Source organism: Pollicipes pollicipes, unplaced genomic scaffold (genome assembly GCF_011947565.3).
Source record: "Pollicipes pollicipes isolate AB1234 unplaced genomic scaffold, Ppol_2.1 Scaffold_6686;HRSCAF=7923_pilon_pilon_pilon, whole genome shotgun sequence".
Taxonomy (NCBI): Eukaryota; Metazoa; Arthropoda; class Thecostraca; order Pollicipedomorpha; family Pollicipedidae; genus Pollicipes; species Pollicipes pollicipes.
Window position 1 is genome coordinate 927054 of NW_023596921.1, and position 7386 is coordinate 934439.

Sequence of the window (7386 nt, forward strand, 5' to 3'; positions counted from 1 at the left end):
TGTTAATTGGCCTGGCAAAGCACGCTGGGTGGGCTCAGGAAGGTGAGTACGCCATCGCATTCGTAGCGGTTATGATCACACGTCACTGAAGCTGCGTTTTAGAAGGGCTTACTGGCTGTAACCCTGGCAGCCGGCCTGGTCTTGGTCCGATGTGCTGGAGCAGAAACGGACCAGCTGCCCCCGCAAGCGTGTGTAGATACATTTGCCGTACCACTTCAGGTTGCATTATATAGGTCACCCTTATGTTCATTCGAACGGGGTCCAGTTTTTCATGAGCGTGGTCTTGGAACTTCTCTGAAGTTCGTAAAGCTAGAGTGTGTTGTTGCTGCTAGTTCAGTTTAGAGTATGCCAGCATCTACTTGTGCGTGATGCTGTAGGGCCGTCTAAGGCTCCATGGCATATCATGGCCCTTAGCTTTGGATGACTTTGAACCTATATGTTAATGCAAGACCATAATCCCCGGAAAGGCTACGAAGCACGTTTGATGTAATATTCTGGGCTAGTTTTTAGACTTTACCTGACGCCGTATTTGCTTGATATGACTCGACGGGACACGGTTGGTATGACCAAAGACCGGTATTTCAGTCAAAGACGTGTTTAATTCATATTTACTACACAAAATCCAAATGCATATTTACAAAAATCACATATTTTCAAACTTATGTTATCCCGTACTTTCATCAATGTTGTCACCTTTTCCAATTCATACGATTATCATCCTGTCCCCAGGGTACGTGATGCATGCTGCAGCGCTGAGGCCAGCTCTGCCTGCAGCGTGGAAATTTGGTACTGCTGAACATTTCTAGTGAACAAGCTGCAAATCCAAACACTTCTTAATGTCTACTATTTGCGCACATGATGCGTGGGTCACCAGGAGCGTTTTAACATTAATATGCAAACTTGACTTGACGCGGGAATGATCTCGAACAGCTTTAACAGCTGTCGTGTACGTAATGGGCGCTATTCGTGTAACCACGTTGGCAAACCCTTTTAAAACCGATGGACATTAGTGCGTCTTGCAAACGGTGCAGCACATAATTCAGAACAGTGTCATCTGCAGGCAGCCTGACATAGCGACAACTGAGACATACAAACCACCTGCAACAGTTTCTAAGTGACGGCACCTAAAGTGCATTACGGTGCCTAAAACAGTTTTGCGGGCACCTTTCAAAACCAGGCGATAGTTGGACCCAGCAGGTGTCTGTACGGGCAGCTGAGCGTGGACTCGTGCGATCCAATTCAATGGTACCTCTCTGATTTTACAGTTTTGTCCGTCATTTTCCGACACCAATCCAGCAGTTGCTATGTGAACTAAGAAACAGTGACTTCTGAGCATTAAGTGCGAAGGTCGGTGGTGCGCGTCGTGTCAACACCGCCAAGTTCACACCGGGTAGGTGTCGGGGTCCCGGTAAACTGTGCCGTATGCCATCCCATGCTGCGGGTCAGCATACCTGCTCAGGTGACTTCATGGGGACTCTCCGACGATTTCCTCCATGTAATTACTGCATGCAAATTTAGGGTGGCCCATTCTTTTAATCAAGGTCTTTAAGCTGTGTTTGCGTGACACCATTCGACGCGTCCCGGTAAGCTCAGCTGCAAGATCGCAATCCACACCACGCGCACGAAGCATTATAGTTATATGTACTTACCCCATTTTCGTTACATTACTCACCTTGACCACATGGAGCATTCATGTTTTCCCTATTGTGGCTGTTCCTGCATTTTCTGAGAGGCTTTAAGATCAATGATAGTTATATCTTTGTGTACCACATTTTTAACACATTACAGACCACTAAGCTTATGAACAGGTGCATCCCAGACTACCCAAGTGTAGACCGATTATCGAATGTGAACACCCTACTGTTTTCTCCAATAAGTTGCAACCGTTCGCTTAGCCAATTCATACTTTATCATATACAAAACACACTGACTGCAGACTCGTGGTGAAAACTAAATGTAACAAAATGATGAACGTATTACATGGTTGCACTAGACAGCACAATTCTCTGTTCAGTCAACGTGCTCTTCATAGCATCATTGTTTGATTACGTCATCGTACCTTACGCAACATTGATTGAGGGCCAGCTGACGGCCGTTGTGCCTGGAAATCACGCTCACGAACGTCAGAGATGAGCGCCTGGACAATTATATTTTGCTTGGCATTGATCGTCGCATGGCTTATGTAGTAGCGGGATTTCAGTGACGTAATCATGCCGTCATGAATGCCAAGGTGACTTTGAAATGCTCTCCCAGATATGCCTCCCTCCATTTCCGCGAGCGTGTAGCTCGGAAGTTAGAGGGGCTCAGGTCTTAAGGAGAGCAGAATTGTGAACAGCACCGAAAGGTCTTCAATGTGGCAATTTAGTTCAAGACCAATATAAATGTGGAACACTCCCTTTGGCTGAAAACTATGCTCCACTTCATGCCGGAGAAATGCTAAAATGCACACTACGTTATATCACAAAACATTTGTGGACCATACAACAAGTACACAAATGCACACTACGTAATATCAGAGTACTTTAGTGATTCCCATGTTATGCCTATGCCAGACCACTTGCTATCTGAGACCAGCTATTTACATTTTTATGCATGGATGGTTTTGATTTGCCGAAATATTTACTTGTATTATTGCATTGGCATTATTTTGCATGTTCAGGATTTTTGCGTTTGTATCAGTCTTAAGTCAATATTTTTGTGTATCATTCGTATGCTTTATTTGGTCAATTCATCAACTATTGAAACTGAGGTTGGATTAACGTGAACATCTTCGAGATGAACAACTTGAATCTTTGTACTGATTTGATTCGTTCTCATTTCACTGACAAAGAATGTGTTGTGGTTACGAGCTCTTTGTAATGCGCCGAAGGCCGCAGTGTAGCCGCTGTTAAAAAAAATGTCGAAAAGATCACTCGGTGTATGTACCAAAGAAACCCATATACGTGGTGTCGGACGACAAACGCGCCTAGATGCAGATGAAACCGCGTAGATATGTGATGCTTTTGGTCCGCAGTCATGGAGTCATGCCTAATTTGTCCACGATAAGCCCAAAGCGGGGATGGACCAGAGAAGAGCATACCCAAGTGGTATCTTAAGAAGTTCCAGGAAACTTGCCTGTCTCGACTAAAACTACTTACAAAGAATAAACCACCAAGCATCGAAAACATGAAAACAAACGCTGATAATTTCAGGTATGTACCAGCCTGCATTGCATTTCAAATGTACGGCATCAGCAGCAGTAATAAATGACATCGTATAAGCAGCAACCACAAACAATGTTCACAATTATATGATTTGCATGGTCTATTGCGCATAAAAACCGACAGCACATTACTGATTTCTTAATCAGCAGTGTGCACCAGACACACGTATCAGAACATGCTGTGTGATGAACCTTTAAACTGGATAAGTCGGAATCAGCCCCCCCCCCCCCCCCCGCCGCCAGCAGTGTTTGTTGCCAGAGGCTTGACCTCAATGTCTGGTCATAAAATTCCGGGTTAACAACATAAGTTTACAGCAACAGCCTCACATGCCCCAATGCTCGGCACGGTTCATCATGCCCTCTGACGTCGTATGACCTTTAACGCGGCAGCCGTCACCAGCCGCGGGCCATCCCAATTAGGGTAAATAGCCAGCGCCTTAAGCGACTCGGACCCGCCCGCCACGTGTGGGTAAAGCGGAAAGCATGCAAGAGATTGGGAGAACATCGGCGAGACAGAGGGTGAAAAATGACGACTGGTGCGTTACAATTTTATATGCACCTATCGCACGCAGCTAACGGGAGAACTCTTATTCGTTTTCGAGGCTCACTTGAGTTTGGACGCACGTACGAAGTAAATTTTTAACATTTGGTTTATCGGAGCTCAACTGAAAGAATGACATCGCCCCAGGGTTAGCCCAGTTGATAGAGTGATCCATGTTTTTATCACGCAGAATGGTAAACATTCCAAAGGACCTAATTTGCTAAAGGACAGCCGAAACATATCGATAATGGGGTATGGTTCCATTTTGCTTCACAACAGTCAGTCTCACAGTACCAAATTGGGTGTGACTAATGCAAAATGTGAATCAGCACATGCAGGTTTTCTAGCTGCCTCTTCACTCTGAAAGCAGCATGACGGGTCCCATGATTTATTTCATGGGTACAAGGATCTTTCTTACTTAGATCTAAAGTTCACTCTGTCCACACAAATGCCCACTATCCAACTTCCCCAACACGGTGTTGCTGACGTCACGCTTAGTGCTATCTTGTGCGTAGGAATAACTGTCTACAGGGATGATAAGCGACGTCATGCGCTTAACCATTGCATACGAATTATTTGTCGCTAGCGAAAGTGTCTGATGCCTGCCAGCTCAGCAATGCAGATAGCATTAATTTTATGTTACAAAGTTGTCCAGGCTGGTAATGGAAATGTTATTAACGTTAGCTGAAACAAATTCTAGGCTGGCCACTTTAAGTCCAGCAAGCTGACTCCAATTCCACAGCATGGTTGCTCCCAATCGCGTGTCGTATGGAGAAAGGTAACCTGCTTATCACTTACTGAACCGTTTATTGCGCAGTTTCTGTCAGTATTTATTCGCAAACTGATTATGTGTCAAGCCAGTTAATTTTGTTGACGGTAGCACATTAATGGCAAGCCACGGCCCGTAGACTATCCACCTGAATGTTAGTTGATTGGCTAACATTTTCTAGAGCAAACTTAAGTGCATCAGTTTTTGGTGGCAGAAAGTGGGGAGCAGTAAACAACTAATGCTAGACTGACCTTGTCCATGCCATATATAGCTGGATTTTAGGCTGGGTTTTGAGTTGCGTGGATGTCATTAGTGGGGCCATGCTGTGGGACGACGCACGCCTGGATCACTGATTCAAGAAGGCGAGAATTGTAACCCTTAGTCCCCTTCCAGAGGGAATTGTAAAAAATGACATCCAAGGCAACATGTCATCCAACATCTGGGATTTAGGCCTTCACGCAGGAGTGTTCCTTTGTACACATTTGGGAGGTCTGGGGCTCCCGCAATTGCATTTCAAACATGACGCATCGTGATCAGGAAAGAATCATTTCAAAGTTAAAGAAGAATAACTGAACGGCATTGCCACTTACCTGAAAAAACCATCTCCCAGGTAGGCCAACCAAATTCTAAAATTATTCATTGGGGAAATTTCCCTATTGTTTCACTAACATGTATGCAGTTTAGTAGTGTGAGATGCTGTGGGCGCTTACCACTTACATTGTTAAATAAACTGCTGGTAGGAGCCAGGAAGCATGCATTGCAGGAATTTGGATTCCAAACAAATAGAAGCGTTGTTCTTGTCAATTTCCTAGGCAGCCAAATTGCATGTGCCTAGTCAATCACAGAATGCCGGTCTACTTTAGATCTTTGTTGATTTGTGTCATTTCAACTTTATTATTCATATCGTGGGCACTGACGTAATATATAGACAATTGTTGCGCGTTATGCGAACGTCGAAGCTGGAGCTGGAGCCGGGGCCGGAGCGGAACCGGAACCGAAGCTTGAGCTGGAGCCGGGGCCGGAGCGGAACCAGAACCGAAGCGGGAAATGGAAATATTAAAAAGTTTGCGACTTTATTACTTTGCGTCACGGCTCCTATTGCAATGGAAAGACAAGAAATGTTAACCACAAACTGGTTGATCATCTAGCCACGCTTGCAAACGCGTGCGTAAAGACCGACCATATCGCTGCAGTGTTCGGCATGCGTCCACACCAGCGCCGGGCACGCGATTGTGACCGGCTCGCCGTCGCTCCCGGCCCTACACGGGAAAATGCGCACTGTCGCTCGTTTCAAGTCGGGAATCGACTCATCACCGCACACTAGCGCTGCCGAGTGCGGTGTGTGACCGCGCTTGACCCAGTGACGACCACGCAGCGGCTTTAGCGACGGGCGCGCTATCCTATCAATGGTGAGCTCAGGGCGTCTCAGTCACGGGCGCGCGGCTTCTTGAGTGCCGGACGCACGACGCTTCAGTGACGGACACACGGCCGCGTCGGTGTCGACGCACGGCGCTTCAGTGACGGACACACGGCCGCGTCGGTGACGACGCACGGCGCTTTAGTGACGGGCACATGGCCACGTCGGTGACGACGCAGGGCGCATCAGTGACGAACACACGGCCACGTCGGTGACGACACAGGGCGCTTCAGTGACGGACACACGGCCACGTCGGTGAATGCGCAGGCCGCCTCAGTGACGGACACACTTAAGATCCATCGACGGTCACGCGGCCACCTTAGTCACGGGCATGCAGGCGTCTTAGTGACAGTTTCAAATTGCCCCAGTGTTTTCTTTAAACGTATTTGCTACAAGCGCTTCATGACAACAATTTTGACCATTATGAAGACAAAAGACTGCAGTCCCTTCGCGACTAGTTCGTTGACTCATTTAGTTGCCTACGATGCTTTAGACTGCTTGCATGTCTGTCTAGTTCCATACCTTGGACATTTTAACACGCGATGAGTTTCCGTTTTAATCTAACGATGTAGACATACTGTGCCTGATCATTCTCTATTTTGACACGGTATTGTCAATATTATGTCTATCGATTTTTCGGCCGAATAGTCGACATCTATCGTGCGGGTGGTAGGGACTTAAATGATTTGCTATTCTAACATTTTTCATCTCATAAGTTGGCATTCCAATGCCGATAAACAAGGCAAATTGTTGATGCAAGCTTTTGAAATGTCAGTAAGTTTTTTCAAGAGTCAGAAATTCACATTCAAAACTTAGAACATTGCCAATTCAGTTATTTTCATTGAAACAATTAAACACTTACAAAAACCAGCCCTGAACTGCTCGTATCATTCGTTCCTTTCGGCAAAATGCTGGACCATTGGAAAAGCCAAAGCTCGAGCTATTGCCAGCCTCTTCATCATCTGATGAATCAGCATTCATGTAGATTTAGCTGGGAAACATCAGCTTATGCTGTTCATTTGGGACATTAGGACTCTGAAGGGCTCCACGCGGCCCAATTTCAGGTTAAATCCCAAGGGCCCCTTCTCCGAGATATTGGCCGTTCAAGCCACTTCCTTCTCCCTCGCCAGTGAATAACCTACGTGAAGTCAACGGGCTGCTATTGAGAAAGGCTGTTTGCGATCGAAACGTTCTCATAAAGGAGATATAATTAAGGCTGTGAGCTAGGCGAAATTTCCTATATCTTCCGGCTAAACAGTTCTCGTGCGTTGGCCTGTTGGATGGATGCATGGAAGGTACTCATATTGTAATTGGCATTATGTGTTGCTCCATGGCAGAATACTGTTGACGTCCTTTAATTCCTCTCCTTTAAACGGTAGAGAAAATATTGAATGAGCACACATATCCTTGATCATGTTTGACATCGCATCCAGGCTGGCAACTAATAGCAGAGGAAA